This window comes from Mytilus californianus, unplaced genomic scaffold, assembly GCF_021869535.1.
Source record: "Mytilus californianus isolate M0D057914Y unplaced genomic scaffold, xbMytCali1.0.p SCAF_10, whole genome shotgun sequence".
NCBI classification, from domain to species: Eukaryota; Metazoa; Mollusca; class Bivalvia; order Mytilida; family Mytilidae; genus Mytilus; species Mytilus californianus.
The window spans coordinates 11344309-11364549 of NW_026262582.1; the positions used below are offsets into that span (position 1 = coordinate 11344309).

A 20241-nucleotide genomic window follows, 5' to 3' on the forward strand; every position below is an offset into this window, starting at 1 on the left:
GTGCCATAATAAAGAGCGCAGGTAATGGAAACCGTAGTCCGGTCCTATTCCATACCGGTACAATAAAGAACTTAGTTACGTAAATTGTAGTAAGATGTTTTTGCACACCATATTAAAGAGCCCAGATACGGAAATCGTTTTCCGGTCCTTTTTGCACACCAGTATAATAATAAATGGCCCAGGTACGTTAATCGCAGCCCTGTCCTTTTGCAGACAGGTAAAATAATAATGAGATCAGCACATAAATCGTAGTCAAGTGTTATTTACAAATTGGCACCACACTAAAAACCCAGCTACGTAAATCGAAGTCCGGCCCTTTTGCCCACCAGTACAATACCAAACATCTCTATCACGTAAATTATAGTCCTTTTAGTACAAGAATAAAGAGGTCTTTCTCAATTGTAGTTTTGTGGTCCTCTTGCAAACTATTAAATAATCTCTTTATTGTAAACAACTTGGCCTAAAACGAGTTCATTATTGGAAATGTCGTCAATCATAACTTTTATTTGTTTTTTTTTCAATCAAGGTTATTACATATGGAAAATACATTATTACTGCACATGCTTCCGTTTATTAGATGCATAATGATATGCATATTAGTTGCAATATCAATAAATCTTTTGTCAATTTATAGAAATAATATACATGTCAATTTATTTCAGTATTTCTAATATATTCTAAGGCGTGATCAGGTCTTCCGTTTACTTTCTAACATGAAGTTGGCACACGTACTTTTGTTCCCTTGTTTGTCGAATTGAAGATTACGCATATTTTCCATTATACTTAATTGAAACACAAAAAGGAATATGTCGTTTTTTCATGCTTGATCTCAAATTTCAAATCATACGATTTCTATACACGCAAGAAGTGACATTTAATATTAACTTTTGTTCGGTTATTTCGATTTTGAAAGACATCTGTTAATGGAAACGGTTCAGTGCGATACTGGTTTTACTACTTTATTAAAAGATGAGTTTTCTATGTCGTTGTTTTTTTTTTTTTGGTATATCAGTCAACAAAACCAAGTCAGGAAACTACCACATCAAATCCATGCTGATGACACCCCGATTTTCAGTATTCCAATAGATTTGTATCTTACGAAACAGGACCGGCATCAACAGAATTCGATGTAAGTCCATTACAAAATAAACCATGCGCAGAACTGTAATCGTAAATCAACACAATTACATACAAAATGAATTTCAGTTTAAACTTTTATTCACTCTTCAATTATTTTTACTTTACAGCCGCTTATAACATACATGTATTTCAATTTTAGCCGCTAATAACCTTGTAAACTAATGCGATGCATGCATTCCGTTCCATGACATACGCTTTATATTGGTACTTATGTTACAAACATTCTACATTCAAAATGTCCCTTTATCTACTTGAGGCCATGCCTATTATAACCGTCAGACAACCGTCAGAGTATTCGAGTAAACCATTTTGAACTTTAGTATATTTATTACTTTGCAGTGTATTGAAAAATCAGGCCGACAGTTTTTGCATCACTAACAATTTGCAGTATTTAAAGAAAATTATATAAACAGCCAATGAGCAAAACAAATTATGCATATACAATGCAAGTTCCGTTTCCCGTAAATATAGAAATCCTGGTTATTGATATTTCTTTACAATTCCTTCGAATAATTACTTTTCCAATTCTGAAGGATTAAGTTGGGATTACGAAGACAAATGTCATGACTACTAAACAGTTTGATCATCAAGAACATTAATATTATCGGCCTTTACAGAAAAAAAGAAATAAAAAGACAAATGTCTTGACTATGGAACAGTTTGATTATCAACAACATTCTTGGCCATAACAAAATACGATACTTTGTTTTAAAGTTGTTTGTTTCCGGTCAAATTTTCAACAACTTCTAGCCATCCAGGAAGAAAAACACAAAATATAGAATAAAACGGGCACATTGCGACTGTGTCAAATTTCTAAAATTCAGTATTTCATTTGCACGATAATGCAAATATATTTCATTGGCGCCATTTTACTGTTACATAATTGACGATTAAATTTCATTCATTGTAAGTTGTATCCCAATTAGGTAGCTCGTAGAAAAAATTGACAATGTGTAGAGTTACCCTTATAGTTATTTAAAGGAGATCAATCAAATACATGTACATGTATTACTGAAAGTCACTTAGGTATAAAATTCATATTTCCAGGTGATAAGATGGTCACCTTTCAGTGTGTAACAAACAGACGACATAAGTCCGCAAAGAAGAATCAGTGTGGCAATAGACGGGGACCCCCCCCCCCCCCCCGATTTTTTTATGTAAACAAAAACAGCAGATATTGTATTTCTGCCTTAACAGTTTTAATATATTTGGAATGTATCCAGCTTCCTTAATACGAGTTAACTAGAGACTTTGAAAACTGGTTCAATAGTTTATCCTTTGTATGTTTGCAGGAAAAAATGATGCATATTTTTTTTTAAACCAAAATACTTTTAGCACAGTTTTTAAATCTGGAATTCGCTAGAATTTTAAAGGAGGTAAAAGGTAAAATAAAATCGACATTTATCTTACACCTACATTGTATATGCTTAGAGACAAGTCATTGAACCTTTCCATCAGCATACTTCATCTACCAAACAGATTAAAGATCCTTGACAACGAGAATATGCTTTTATAAAGTGTTTGTTGATTTTAGTATGATCATGAAGGAAAACAATTATAGATATCCTGTCATGAACAAATTACATGCACCACCACCGCCTCTGTCGTCTCGTGGTAGCATGTTTGCCTCAAGAGTGGGGAATGTGGGTTAGATCCCTGACCGGTCCAAAAAAAAAAAAAAAAACAAGAAAATTGGTATGCATGTGGTATTTAGGAGAACGAGCAAAGACCCCCTTTTTTAGACGGAAGCTGGATCCGCCACTGTCATTCAATGAACTGGAAATAAGAGAAACGTGTATTATTTAATTCATACCAATAAAGATGCATTATGGCTACTGGGTGAATGGTACCGTCGGTAACTGATAATTAACAGGCTACTGGGTGAATGGTACCGTCGGTAACTGATAATTAACAGGCTACTGGGTGAATGGTACCGTCGGTAACTGATAATTAACAGGCTACTGGGTGAATGGTACCGTCGGTAACTGATAATTAACAATCAACATCTAAACTCTTAAAACGAGAAAGCCATTGTAATGGAAAATTCAAATAATGGCCGATAACAAATACAATAATATGATAATAATACTGATTATTTTATTGTAAAATTAATCTAAATAATAGATATATAGAAACCCGGAAAAAAACTATCAAAATTGAAACCCGGAAAAAACTATCAAAATTGAAACAATAATCCACATAGCTTTTAAATCACTACATCTCTCCCTGTCATCAAACAATATCATGACAGTGTCCCATAAACAAATATTAACGTTTTTAAACTACCTCAAAATAGAAAGATGTGAATATATTTAAATTTGAACATTAAATGATTTCATATGTAACAAAACACTTTATACATATTTTGTCCGATCCTAATTTTATGAAACGACATTTCCGAGAAAAACAATTACGGTTGTCCTTCTTTGTCAACAGATTTATATACCGAAGGTCCATACATAAACATTATTGCATACATACATCTGTATGAGTAACATTTAAGGCTGAAACTCGGCTTTCCAGTAAATAATGATAAAAAGTTCAAACTTTTTTTACAGGTATTCATACATTTGTAATTAAGAAAAAGTAAATAGTTTTGATATTCAGCAGAATGTGACAAACATTTTGATTTAAAAGTATGGCAATGTCGCTGCATTAATGAGATGGTAAATTTTCAGGGTGCGTTTAGTCATTGAAATCAAGTCCCTTATAACGTTTTATAGAAATCGTCTACTCTTTTCAAAAAAAGAAAGAAAAAAAAAAGAAACAAGACTCGTAAGTCATGAACATTTCATTATGAATTGAGATCGATTTTAAAATGAAGATTTTTTTGTGAAACGAGTTTCAGCTATTTATCCTGACATCAGTACACTCAAATAATGAAACAATGAAAATAGAATAACAATGAAATAAAATATACGAGCATTCTTTAGAGAAAATAACCGCAATGAAATAAAAAAAGAAAGAGAGAAGGAAAGAAGAAACCAAACAGGAAATATATTTTTAGACCTTTATAGATGTACTCTTGGACAAGTCTCGATCATCCCAGGATTTTGAAAAAATACAAAATTGAGTCACAATGCAGATATTGTTTAACAAATGGGAGAAGGCGTACAATTTCTTTATTTATAAGTAAACATTATTGTCTCATCGTACCATAAATGAAATAGCTCTTCCATGCAACTCTATATACATCCTCAAATGATTTGTCCTTCCAAATTCGTATATCTAAGATCCCAAAAGATATTTATGTACTCTAATTTTTATTTTTGAACACCTTTAATGAAAACTGAGTATAAACTTCCTGTAAAAGAAATGAATTTTGAATTGTGATGGAATTTTAATCAAAGTACCACTGTCTGCATTTGATTTACCATTTTCTTTAATGACATTGATTTTTTAATTAATCCATTTGTTATTCTATATATACTATCAAGAAACTTGGATTATTCCAAGATAAATGAAATCACAGAATATAACACTGTTACGGCTTCTTGTACATTAATAAGATTAATTATTAATTTTTCTTTTCTATTTCCGTAAAATTCAATCTACAATGAAAAAAATCCAATAAGTTATATTCCAATATATGCTGCTAAGTTTAGGAAAAATCTGAATCGACTTACATGTGAATAAAACTCATTTTACACGAGGCTTAATCACGACAAGATATATTTAGAAAATCCCATATGAGCCATTCCTACTTCTTTATATAGAAACTTAATCCTTTCATTCACTTACTTACACTGCCACTTAAGTACACGCAATCTTGAAGTACATCTCTTAAAATGCATATTAACTACATTTCTTACGATGTATAAGCTTTGGATTTGTAAAGATGTATATATATATACATTTGTAAAGATGGGTATAATGTAAAAATAAGAATACAAATAATGTGGTTTGATTGCCAATGAGACAACTCTCCACCAGAGTCCAAATCACATAGAAGTTAACAACTATAGGTCACCGTACGGTCTTCAACAATGAGCAAAACCCATATCACATAGTCAGCTATGAATGGCCCGAAATGACATCTGTAAAGATGCATGTAACTATATTTGTATAAACTGTGTATATACATATTTACATATATCTAATTTATATACATTTGCACGGACGTACAGTTTATTTGCATCTCAACGGATATAGTTTTTATATACAGCATTACGATTTTACAGTTTATATATATCTTAACCGGTATAAGGTTTATGTCAATCTCTACAGATAAAATACATATATATTCCAGTTTATGTACATCTTAATCGGAATACAGTTTATTTTGATACATATTGTTGTGCTGATATTTAGAGTAATTATATATATATATATAAAGTGCCTAGAAAATTAACCTAACAATGTTAGAGTAGATCTGATTCTTCACTTCCTCCCCGACCGGGTATAATTATAAATTATAAATTGAAAACAACGTTCAAACCTATGATTGCGTTGGATAAAAACCGCAATGTTTATACGTGTGCATGCAAAACAAATTTCTTGGTAGAGGGGTCTAAATACAGTACAAACAACATTTTCCAAAAGACCAAAAAAGTGAAAAAGTATATTTTAACAAAACGCATTTGACTAGCAGGTCGAACAATGGATGTTCTGAAACACTGCTGACTGCCATGGCGATTGCCAAATAAACGGATCACCAGATGTAACAAAATGGATCTTAATCATTAATTTAATACAAACAGAAAACAATAAACTTGCGGAAAAGATATACCGCAAACATGAGGTGCAAAAATTGGTACACCATATCCGGATTTCGACAATCAATGTCTCTTCAGTGATGTTAGGAATCGAAACGGTATTTGGAAGGCCATATAATTTACCTCCATTTAGGATAGACTCTGGAATTTTGAAGAGTCGAAATAGGATGAACGGATTATATAAACCCGAGGGCAAATATAATACAAACCTAAACGAAAAAATATAAACAAGTCTAAATTAAAATTAACGTTCAAACCTATGATTGCGTTGGATAAAAACCGCATTTTTTATAATTTTTAATTTTATTAAAGCACAAATTACACCCACAAGAGGGCCAAAGGCATGACAATTACATGTAATAACAACAATATAATGATGAAATTAAAATTTACATAAAAAATAAAAATAAACCAAAACATTAAACACAACAAATGACCTCAAGTGCCCCCTGTCCTCAGTTCCATAGACTGTTTAATAAAGGAGCCTAAAGATTTCACTTGCTGACTAGTGGTTGGATTTAGTATATATTTCATTTTATTATCAGAAAAATCTTTGTATTGAGTTTTTAAACCATTAAAAAAGACATGTCTTAAATCATCATTTATTTTACATATTAAAAAGAAATGTGATTCATCATCGAGAACTTTGCACTTATTACAAAGTCTTTGAGGGCGTGGAATATTTTTATATCTTCCAGTTTCAGTAGTGCATATAAGTTTTCTTGTATCAAGATTAGGGTATGTCAAATAAAATTCTTGTTTATATTCAGCTTTTATATGCTTAAACAGAAGAAGTTTGCTATTTTGGTCGAGAGATGATATTTTATTTTATTTATACGTTTGCATGCAAAACAAATTCATTGTAGAGGGGTCTAAATACAGCACAAACAACATTTTCCAAAAGACCAAAAAAAATGAAAAAGTATATTTTAACAAAACCATTTGACTAGCAGGTCGAACAACGGATGTTCTTAAACCCTGCTAACTGCCATTGGCTTGCCAAATAAACGGATCACCAGATGTAACAAAATGGATCTTAACTATTAATTTAATACCAAACAGAAAACAATAAACTTGCGGAAAAGATGGTATACCGCAAACAAAAGATGCAAATATATATATATATATACAAGTCTACATTGAATATCTTTATCGGTTTATAGTTTATATACATCTTAGCCGGTATACAGTCTATATACATCTTAGCCGGTATACAGTTTATATACATCTTAGACGGTATACAGTTTATAAACATCTTAGCCGATATACAGTTGATTTATATCTTAGCCGATATATAGTTTATATATATATTTAGCCGGTATACAGTTTATATACATCGTAACCGGTATACAGTTTATATACATCTTAGCCGGGGTACAGGTTATATACATCTTAGCCGGTATACAGGTTATATACATCGTAACCGGTATTCAGTTTATATACATCTTAGCCGGTATACAGTTTATATACATCTTAGCCGGGGTACAGTTTATATACATCTTAGCCGGGGTACAGTTTATATACATCTTAGCCGGGGTACAGTTTATATACATCTTAGCCGGGGTACAGGTTATATACATCTTAGCCGGGGTACAGTTTATATACATCTTAGCCGGGGTACAGGTTATATACATCTTAGCCGGGGTACAGTTTATATACATCTTAGCCGGGGTACAGGTTATATACATCTTAGCCGGTATACAGTTTATATACATCGTAACCGGTATACATTTTATATACATCTTAGCCGGGGTACAGGTTATATACATCTTAGCCGGTATACAGTTTATATACATCGTAACCGGTATACAGTTTATATACATCTTAGCCGGGGTACAGTTTATATACATCTTAGCCGGGGTACAGTTTATATACATCTTAGCCGGTATACAGTTTATATACATCTTAGCCGGTATACAGTTTATATACATCGTAACCGGTATACAGTTTATATACATCTTAGCCGGTATACAGTTTATATACATCTTAGCCGGGGTACAGTTTATATACATCTTAGCCGGTATACAGTTTATATACATCTTAGCCAGTATACAGTTTATATACATCTTAGCCGGGGTACAGTTTATATACATCGTAACCGGTATACAGTTTATGTCAATCCCAAGAGATGTTCAGTTTATATTCATCTCAATCAATGTATATTTAGATCGCCTTACCTAAAATAGCTATGTATTAGACTTGGAAGCAATTTTTGGCAATGCAATCTTACAAGTGTAGTCTTGGTATAGAGTACGTGTCATTCAAATTATATATTTTGCTTTGAAAATCAGATATCTTTTGGATTTCCTTATATGAGAGTCTTTATATTTTAGCACCCCATTATTCTCTATTTTAGGGGCCTTTTTTTATCCTTTATTATTTGGCCAATCTTCCTGCAGTATTGGCCCATTATTCTCTAGCCAGACTCCAGCCAGACCCTTTTACATTGATTTGTATATATAAACACCGGGGAATGAATATATACATTAAATCTGTAGCTCTAATATAGACACTGTGCTGTTGTAAGTGTATGATTTTTTTTTTTGTAAAGATGGGTATAATAAAAAACGTATTTACAGTCTGACCATTTAAGACAATGTTGATCCTATGTTTAGAACATATCGTCGTGTGAATCTTATAGTGTTTTAATTCCACTTTTCATAAAAATAGAGATAGCTATATATTTGAAATTCAAGTGCAATGATCCATCTCCCTATTCAACTATAATACGAGATTTCTACACTCTACGAGTTTTTGTCAGAAATACACTGTTTTATCTCCACACTCCTATTGAATTATAATGGCTTATTTGTCTAGTAAGTTCAGAGAAAAATATTTGTATAGTGTTGTATCTTCATTATTTCTGTCGTTAAATAATTGTTATCAAAATTATCTTAATAGTACTATGAATATAAATGGTTTGCATGGTTTGAACTCAATCTATGAGTAATTCTTAGCAAATCCAGCAGTACAGAACTGGGGATATTATAAAGTTAAAAAAAATCCATGGTCTATCTCCAATGGAAATATAGGGGTAAATTTCTAAAACTATATTGTTTGTAGTGAAATGTTCTGTCTCCAATAAAGGGGATGCTTTATATATCTAAGTTACTTATCTATGAAAACAAACTATCGATCAAAGAGTTACTCTGCATGTACGTAAATTCGATTCCAATATAATTCGTTATGTCTCAGTTGGAACAAAACATTCTTTTTACAGTGAAGCAGAAACACTATCTTTCTTCCAGTTTAACCCATTTCTCTGACGTCATTCTATTGTTCTTAACTTAAGATAACTTATTTTATAACTTTAAACTTTTAACTTACGATTTTTTATCCTCTCAAAAACGAGTGGCATATGAAGGGTTCGAACTCGCGCGTATTTTCTTCATAATCAGTAGAGTCTTCAGTCTATGCATGATACCACTATACCACGAGTGCTCACATAAATCATTATTTAAATAACACTCTTAAAGCACACAACTGTCAATACATGTCAATAAACTGTATTTCTATCTCAGAGATAATTCGCTTATGTTATCTAACAAAATATATATACTATGTCTGGATTTGTTCATGTTCTTTTCAAATTTATTTATATCACGTCAACATTGAACGGACTCTAATTTGAGTAAAGTGTGATATATAAGCTACGACCGTAAAACTACTTCTTTGGCTGTAAAACCAGAAACAAAATCATCGCCTTTACATGAAAATGAAGTATATAATACCTCTAAGATTAAAACTAAACTATTTTTATCGAGAAAAAAATTACAATGAAAAAATTTCATTCCGGATACAAGGTTCGAACTTTGCACTGTTAATATCACCGTTATGACATTCGTTACCAACGACTAGACGATCACAGCTATGAACAGCTTGATGGTAAGTTTATGAATTCAAGATAATTATTCATTGTACATCCGTAGCAAGAGTAATTCTGATGGGGATTCAGAATGCGTACCTCAGATAAAACTAGTTTATTTACCGGTGAACGATATATGCCAAATGAAATTATAACGTTAAAATAATCGTAACTTAATGAAACGGAATCAGTTTAAACAGATTTGAATATAATTGTTCAATTTAAATCGTAAGCACAATCGTATTTTTAATACTTTAACATGAATTTGAGCATTATGAAATGGCAGATTTATGGCATCTACCTTATCAATATTTTTTTAACTAAGAACGGCTTAACAGTGTTCAGTCTTCAATTAACCAAAACATGTTGCTAAATATTATATATATAAATTTTGAAGGTTCTAAATTTTGGTGATTAAATTTTTTTAACTTTTCAAAACAAGATAAATAAATTCTGTATATTAATATATGTCTTTTTGAATAAATTAAATATACCAAAATCTATTCAATATAAATAATTTGTAATGATTAAACATTAAATGAAATATGTATATACAAAACTAAAATCTGGTGTTAAAAAGGGGAGCTAACACCCCATTTAAGTTATCTTAAACTTATGTTAACTTGTCAAATGTCTAATTATAGATGCGAACCGTGTGGATATAATCATTTCCAGCTATTATAGAATAAAAAAGACAAAATACTAAACTATTTTTATGAAATATCGTTGATTCATTGTCAAAACGTAAAACAGACAGTCGTTTTAATAGAAATGGGTTAAGCTAGAGAATTGATAAGAAGTAGTGGATTCGGAAACGATAATCAACTTGCGACTAAAGTCGCTCGTTGATTATCGTTTACGAATCCACTACTTCTTATCAATTCTCTACTACTTAAACCATTGTGGTGACGTCAGCCTATTCATTTACCGTGGATTCTTTTTGTAGAATCAACGCTTCCTAAATCTGCCGCTGAAATTGACTCACCAAACTATATTCAATTGTTTCCTTTGTGTGCCTAATTTCATTAAGTTTGAATAGATTATTTTACTGATTTCTGTTCACTAATGGAATTAATTTAAAAACTTACCTTTAATTTTTGTAATTTTTATATGCCTTCACTGGGAATCGAACCCTTCCTTGAAATCTGTTATGTGTGAATGACATCAACACATCGACGAAACCTCTCGGCTACCAATGGGTTACACTATAGATGTCTATTTTATATATTTAAATGAACATCTGATATACATCGATTCATCGGACACACAGGGCTTGTACCTTTATATAGACAAAATAGGCAGTCGTATAGTATGAGTTGGTAGCCGCGAGGTTAGCATGGTTAAAATCATTGAGTTAAAGATAGGGATTTGTCGGTTTAGGTTCGAATCCCTGTATTCTCTCTGTTGATCCAATTCTTAAGTTATCCTGTTTTTTTTTTCTAAATTTGCATGTTATAGTGGATATTTTTGTAATAATAGCGAGTTTAACCGTTTTTTTTTTAATTATTATTGGCTATTTCACATGTTTGAAACAAAAATTATTACATTCTATTTGTCAATTTTTGTTTTATAAATATTGTATGATTTCATCTGTTTTACTACATAATTTTACAAAGGTTTGTTCGCAAATTCCTATGCGAGAAAATCGTGATGTGCCTAGAGTGCTAGAAATATTTTGATAACATACTTATTATAAATACTTTATATATGCTTTTTGGTCGGGTTGTTGTCTTTTTGACACGTTCCCCATTTCCATTTTCAATTTTATTAGAAATAATTTCGAATATGTCTTATTTTGTATAAATAGATAATATTCATGTGCCTGGTAATATAAAGATCTTTAAAGGTAGAAGTGTTATATTTGTATTTTGTTAACCAATTAATTGTGATCTCAGATTTATCAATGCATCGTTGGACACGATAACATGGTTATTTAAACTCACTTACAATACCCTCTAAGAAAAGGCTTTAATTTTGAAAAGAAATTAACACAATAGTTTAAGTTATAGATACAATGGATAAGCGTAGATTCATGAAAAACAAACCATTCGCCCTCCGGGCTCATGGTTTCTTTTTCAAGAATCTACGCTTATCCATTGTATCTATATAACGGAAATTTTATTCTATAGTATTTTGTCCGCTTGGAACGTATATTATAAAAAGAACTTCTATTACATGACAATATAAAAGAAAAATAGTTCAAAAACTATTATTCATATCAATTAAATAAAAATTCAAAGCTTTAAAGAATTCCAACTTACCTCTTTCGCATTCTTCATCTTGCAGAATAAAAACTTTTTATTTATAAATCAGCAAAAAACGTTATCTGTTGCATGTTTGTTATTACATTAACATACTTCAGAGTAGGATGTGTTTTTGAAAGATATTTGGAAAGATCATTAATACTACCGAACGTTTCATAGATGATTAGAAAAGTTAGCATAACCCACTCGATTTTTCAAAGTAAAAGTGTAAAAAGTTCACCATTAATTGTCATGCATTGTCTGACGTTGGCATTCTCACACTTCCCTCACACTTCTAATCGCTACATCGACATGTTTCGTTTATATCTGTTATTCAAGTTTTATTGCAGGCTTGCAAATAATTGGTAGTTTTAGGGCAAATGCATTGACGCTTTAAAGAATAGTGTTGAATACGTTTTATGCAATTTATTTGTATCTATATTTAAACTGAGGACGTCGGAAAGTATAAAAAGGATATTTTTTTTGTTAAAAAGCGAGCATTATTTTAACGGATGCTTTAAACGTATTCTGAATGTGTTAACAGTAGAAAACCTTACAGGCGAAATAATAGTACTACTTTCCGGTAAAGTGACGTAGAGAGGACTGAAAAGTGAGGAAGGGGTTTGGTGTGTGTGTGGGGGTGGGGGGTTGACTTACAAATAAAAACCAAAAACAAAAACCTTCAATAGCATAATGCTACTTAAGTGTCCTCTATCATTTTACAGTTGATCATTTTTTATTTGCCATAATTTTTTTTTCAAAAAAGTAGGCGACAAAAACTATGCTCCTCCATTTGTTAAGGAGGTACTGATTATCCCCCTTGTCCTTTGGCTACTACGGATCCTATACCTGTGTGGTACAATGATTCACTTTTAGAAACTATAAGATTGAATCTGATCAACACAATCACGGATTGGTTGACCGCAATTATGTGTCTATATCTAAGCTCACCAGCTACATGTTTTGCATATTTAGATACAGAACCAGAAAAAAGTCGTCTGATCTGTAAATCCTATTTCCGATTGTGACATTTTGGATCATGTTGACTGAGAGTTGATTTTCATGGCGGGTTATGCATGCAGAACAGGAGATACTTACCATGTCACGCTTCTTTTGGAGCTCATGTGATTCAATTAAGTTTTCGTTTGTTACACGTACTTAAATTTGTATTTTCGTAATGGACTTATTTAAGGAATGACTGTATATATTTTTATTCTATGAAGAAATAACATCAAAAATGTGGTGCACACTGAATAACCCGCGTAGCAAGTTATTTAAAAGTGTACACCACATTTTTGAGGTTATTTGATCTTATTTCGAATAGACAGAAAAAATATTACAGTCTTTCCTTATAATTTAATTCTAAATTCCATTTTTAAGGAGTAAAACATGAAAAATCGTTGATGACGTCAAAAAATGACAAAATTATGTCTGAGCTGATAGACAAAAATTTTTCAGCCAATCAGAAGACATGTTACATCCAAAATTAAATTATTAGATTTTAACATTGGTAAACTACTGTTGCCTCTAATTTTATTATTGTGATAGGGAATTAAATGCAGCATCTTCTGAACACATTTTACGAAGTTATTCAGTGAATCAATTAGCCTATAACCAGTCCTCCTTGCACAAATCAAGTATACATTATATGCCAGTCGGCCGGGATCTTCGCAGGGGGTATGGGCTGATATTCCCTGTCAGGGTTTTATATTCTCTGAGCCGTCAGGTAAAGGGGATATAGGGCTCTGACAGGGATTTGAGCCCATATCCCCTGTTAAACCTCAATATATATCATATTTTACAGGAGTGTCCTGATTTCAATATTGAATACCAATTTGATATTTGTTTTTGTATATGGGCTCATACACACTGTCAAGGTAACCAATCAAATTGCAGGATTAGCTGGGATATTTCACTCCAGTAAAATATATATACATGTTACATGCAGGTGCAAATGTACTTTTGTAATAGTTTGGCTGTCAAAATGCCTAACTCCGAGTTAGACTACCTTTATATCTCCAGGTCTGCAATCCTCTTCCCCCTTTTCTTTTTTTCGTGCTGCGTACCATCCATCCGAGTTCAAAGGTCCACTACTGTACAACCCCGAGTCTTTCACTCAGAAACCCTCTGGCCAGTTCCTTGGATGTAAACCAGACATGTTATGGTCATCAAATGACCTGGTCAAACCTCATGACCATATCAAACTGCCAGGCACTCGCATACCTCGTGTGTACCAGTAGTAGATGCTCACAGTGCCAATATTGTGGAATTCCATGAATGGTACCAGCGGTATTCGAACCCTCAATCTCAGGATCTTAAGGCAGCGCTCTAACCAATAGAGCCAAAGAAGATCTTCCCTAACTCAACCAGATAGACTACCTTTAGATCTCCAGGTCTACAACAATGACAACGTTCATCGTTCAGTTTTCACTTATTTATTTGAATACTAGTAGTGCATAATCCTAATGAAAGTGCATATGCTTGATACTTTGTGTGTAGATTGTGGTTTCTTTTTTAGGAAGTGGTCACACAATCTAAAAAAGAGTATAGCGCCATGTAACTAGTTTAACCCCGCCACATTCCGTATATGCCTGTCCCAAGTCAGGAGCCTGTCAGTGGTTGTCGTTTGTTACTGTTTATCATATTTGTTTTTGGTTCATTATTTTGTACATAAATCATGCCGTTAGTTTTCTCGTAAGAATTGTTTTACATTTGTCATTTCGGGGCCTTTTACAGTTGACTATGCTGTATGGGGTTTACTCATTGTTGAAGGCCAAAGAGATCTATTATATATCAGGTCAGGTATGGTATATTTGTTGAAGCATGTGATTATTAGTTCCAATCCTGTTTTTGAAAGGGGGTAAAAAGTGTACAAGGAGAAAAGAGGGACACACACACGCACTTGTTTCTATCCACGGAAAGGTCAACTATCCATATGTAAATATGGTACAGAACACATGGATAATCGACATTCCCATGGATGAACATATGGATATATGTACATATGGACAGTCGACCTTCCCATGGATGTAGATATGGATAGTGGACCTTCCTATAAATGTACACATGGAAAGTCGACCTTCCCATGGACATCTGGAAAGTCGACCTTCCCATGGATGTACATATGGATATATGTACATCTTGAAAGTTCACCTTACCATGGATGTACATATGGATAGTCGACCTTCCCATGGATGTATATATGGATATATGTACATATGGTTAGTCGACCTTCCCATGGATGTACATATGGATAGTTGACCTTCCCATGGGTGAACATATGGATATATGTTCATATGGATAGTCGACCTTCCCATGGATGTACATATGGATAGTCGACTTCCCATGGGTGAACATATGGATATATGTTCATATGGATAGTCGACCTTCCCATGGATGTACATATGGATATATGTACATATGGATAGTCGACCTTCGCATGGATGTACATATGGATATATCTATATATGGATAGTCGACCTTCCCATGGGTGAACATATGGATATATGTACATATGGATAGTCGACCTTCCCATGGATGTACATATGGATATATCTATATATGGATAGTCGACCTTCCCATGGATGTACATATGGATAGTCGACTTTCCCATGGATAGAAACAAGTACATGTGACACAGACTTCAAACATGTATAGCCAAAGTTTAATATAACACCCTTTTTAATGTAAAGGAACGTAGCAGAATTCTGATTCGCCACTTTCTCGTTTCTGTCTTTTGAATTTTCAGGTTTTGTTGTTTTTTTTCAATTTAAACATTTCAGGTTTTGTTGCTGTACAAATTGCTTTTCTATGAATGGAAGTAAAATTACGCGGGAATGAGGCGGTGAAGGTGAGATGTACATTGTACATGTACCTGTATCGTGCTCAAAGAACATGCGATTTGTGCGATTTGTGATATTAATTGATTCAGACAGACATGATACTAAGTTAAAAAGTTATATATCACTTGATTTCATTGAATGTTATTTGTTTTAATCTCAAATTATAATGTAATTGCCATGTCAAATGTTTATGACCTTCCGGGTTCTTAATTGGAATAAAATATTCTTCTTCTTCTTTACACTATTGTATGTAACACACACTAACACAGGTAATGCATTTTAGTTTAATGATCCTGTTATAGATAAGCCAAGTTTTTTTTATTTTTGATGTAGTTACCAACAAAATCAATAATGAAATATTAAATCATGATTATACATTATATTGAAGACAATATAAAAGGAAATGTGGAGTATAAAGACGTCAATGAGCCAAAGTCAACATCTTTTACTGTTTTATAAGAACAGATCTTATCGGTCCTAATTGGTTTATGATTTCATAAGAAAATATCTTATTGGTTCTAATTGGTTCATGATTTTATCATGTTTGCATTGCCGCCTTTGATATAATCTTATTTTTTGCATTTTTCTAGAAACTAAATATTCCAACTATCTAATCCAACATTCGTTAAGACTGCCACCCTTAAGACGGTCATCTTTGAAAAAGTCTTTTATTTGACGGTCATATACTAGATGACGATCATCTTATTAGACGGTCATCTTTTTTAGATGGTCATCTTTTTAGACGGTCATCTGTTAGACGATCAGATGCATAATTTAGACCCTGTAATAGTAGATATAAAAATAAGAAGTAACGCGGTGGTATGACTGCCAACGAGACAACTCTCCACAAGAGTCCAAAAGACACAGAAATTAACAACTAAAGGTCACCGTACGGACGTCAACAATGAGTAAAACCCATACCGCATAGTCAGATATAAAAGGCCCCGAAATGACAAATGTAAAACAATTCAAACGAGAAAACTAACGGCCTGATATATGTACAAAATAATGAACGAAAAACAAATATGATATACAGCAACAAACGACAAACACTTGTCTAGATGCTCATTATTTATATGCTCATGTTTAGATGATAATCTTTTTAAGCGGTCTTCTATCAATCTATTACTGATATACGATCATCATTATGCGTTTATTTATAATTAGACGGTCATGCTACATGTATCTATAAGTACATTATCGGTTGGTAAAGAAATCATATCCGCTTAAACTCTATTTTCGTTGGATTTAGTGACTGAATTTTGACTTACTAATACTTGTCCTATCGTTATACAAAACTAGTTTATTGTAAACCCTTCTCTAGTAAAGATGTAGAACATACAACAAGACAAACAATACCTAAATCTGTATCTGTATAAGATGAACAATAAATTCAAACTTTAGAACTAGGCAAAAGCATAATTTCCCTTTTTGAAACGGATATATTTTTTTCTTAAAACATATTATTAAAATTGAGAATGGAAATGGGGAATGTGTCAAAGAGACAACAACCCGACCACAGAACAGACAACAGCAGAAGGCCACCAACAGGTCTTCAATGCAGCGAGAAATTCCCGCACCCGGAGGCGTCCTTCAGCTGGCCCCTAAACAAAAGTCTTTATTTCAGTAAAGCTGAGTACGGAACGGAAACCGATTTTTTTATCTTTGCAAATATGTACAAACGTACCTATTTTCTGAAGAAAATTTTTTTTTTCGAAAAGATATCGAATAAACTTGTATAAACTCATCATAGATATAAGACCCCCTATAACATAATTAGACACTATATTAAGACTCAAATTTCATAAATGAGGATGGTGCTGTACAACAACATAAAGAACGATTTTCAACTGATCTACCCAATATATTTCAAGTTCATGTAAACAAAAATATTTGTTTATTACACATAAGTTTAACGAGGAAGCCTAAAGCTGTGCTCTAAGTCTTTTAATCATATCATTTCACGACGCTGTCATAATAGATAGGAATGTAAAGAGTCCCTGACGTATTTAAGGAGGCGTCAGATTCGAGTTACAGGCAGAAATGCTCATTTTATTTTATAAAATCAGTAAAATTGTATGAAGAACAAAGAGTTGATGGCTTTGATGTATTTGTGGTTATTGTCTATTTCATCAGACTATAAAGAAGCACATCAGTTTCAAAGCAATCCGATTAATTAGACTGCTTTGAAACTGATGCGCTGCTTATTTCTGTTACATGAATGTTACATAACTGCGTCAGTCAATATATATGAAAATTAGAAACAAATATATGATTTAACAGAGTACATATGTCACACTCTTCAAGTCAAAATTAAAATACTCGTATGTGTGTAAAGTCATAGTGATTTTCGATGAAAAGTGCACATTGAATTTGAATTGACATAATTATTAAGAAATTATATTCATAAAAAAATAATTGATGTAAAATTCAAAAGAGAGGCAATTGTAAAATTGATTTTTCAACATCTTGCACTGGTAAAGTGGTGTCATCTTTGTTCTTTCTGACGTTACTTGTTTCCCGCATAAAATAAAAAAATGTCACTAAGAACGAAAACACTTGCTACTGTAAATCGTTCTGTAGCATTTTTAACCCGCATCATCTAGTCGTTATATTCTACTCACTGAACGACCTCGCCTTTCGAGATAAAAGGGAGCACTGATCATTAGAGGGTGCTGTACTTATTCGAGTTACAGCATTTTATCAAAACAGTTCAACGCTTTACATTTGAATACTGTATAACAACATTTAACGGTCTTTAAAGATTATTTGCTTCCATCTCACACACAGATAACTGCCCTATATTAATGTATTTGCCTTTTGTAATGTCGGAAACAGTTAAATGCCACCCATTTGAATTCTAAATCGCACAAGAATTTAGTTGAGTATAACGTAAATGATGTAATTTGATTCGATTCTAATGACTACAAGAACTATTTCAAGGTAACCATTTGTCCTTTGATTTTCAGCTCAGATGGCTAAGAAGATAAAATATTATCGAAGCCTGAACGCACAGAAATAATCTATATATGCCTAGAGTAGGAATCATGTATATTCTGCATTTAAACATTTATAATATTCTTAAACAACAATGGTAAAAGACGATAATTCAAATATGGGTACAGTTAGGATTTTTGCTTGTGAGAGAGCTGTCTACTTATTCCGTTATATTAATGTTCTGGTCTCTGGTGGAGAGTTGTCTTATTGGCAATTTTACCACAACTTCTTATTTTTGTATTTACTCCTTTGAGACTCAACATTAAACTGTAAGAACAAACCGTTAACTCTTGTTTTTTTTTTCATTACCTTAACACGATGCTATTCGTATTTTTCTTTAATTTTTTTTTTGAAGTCCATCCAGTTTATGAATTTGACGTATCAAAGGTTATCCCACTTCCCTTTAATATGGAAATGTCTTGTAGAAATTTGCATTCTTTATAAAGACCACGTGACAATAAAAAAAAATCAGCGTCTACAAATTATCAAAAAAGAAAACTACCCAGCATTCACCAATGTATTGTATCGCATGCCATGCATTTGTAAACTCTCGACACCCCCTTCCCCTACCGCCAACAGAATGATGATACCTATTTCAGTTTTTAAACTGTCTTATAAATATGAAAATTATTGAGAAAAAAAAACATAATGTATAAGCAAGAACCTGTCCATTAATCATGTTCCATCTAGACATTCATAGTACTGCACAGTTATGCGTACAATAACATTTATGCATATATAATGAATATCTTCACATATCAGTAAAATGTTACATTCGAAAACTATAGTTTTGCCACAGTCATGATCAGAGCTGAAAATTTCTAAACAAAACGAATTCAAGAGCGTTGTCCTTTAATCCATACACAGCATTATGGTTCAAGATATCTATCGGGCTCCCATTATACATCCTATGTAACAAAAAGAGCAATAAAAAACTTAATGGGTTAATTATGTTCCAGCTTCTCAGCAAGTTATCGTCAAGTTCCTGCTGACAAATCTAACTTAATTACAAAATAAAATAAAAAAAAAACAACGTTCATTTATCCGAACAATGTAAATTGATATTAGCCATTTAGAGTAATTGGACAATTTAAAATGGAAGTTCAAATTTTTCAAGTGTTTGCCAAGATTTGAAGTTTACAATCTAAACATTTTCAAAAGCATTTAAAATATTCTGATTTGATAAAAATGAGTACGCTGCTGATAAAATAGTTTCAGTCCCGAGTCATGGTACAACAAAAATGTACACTAAGGTAGATTTCAAGATACAGAATTAAAAGCATTGTTGTAGGAGGTACATAGAAAGGGGAGCGTTTATAGCCTTATAACGTACATTTCTGAGTGATTTAAAATATCCGAAGAAACGGTTTTCAGCCACTGAAACCTCTCACCCCATCGCTCTGAATAATCCCCCCTCCCCCCATTCTCTTCTCTAGATC

General features: G+C 32.5%; 1 protein-coding gene across 2 annotated transcripts in view; it reads right to left on the reverse strand.

Annotated features, from left to right (window-relative positions):
• LOC127717606 (prolyl endopeptidase FAP-like) overlaps nucleotides 1-20241 on the reverse strand; it is a 229779-nt gene that overhangs the window by 87063 nt on the left and 122475 nt on the right. The gene's annotated exons all lie outside the window — the stretch shown is intronic.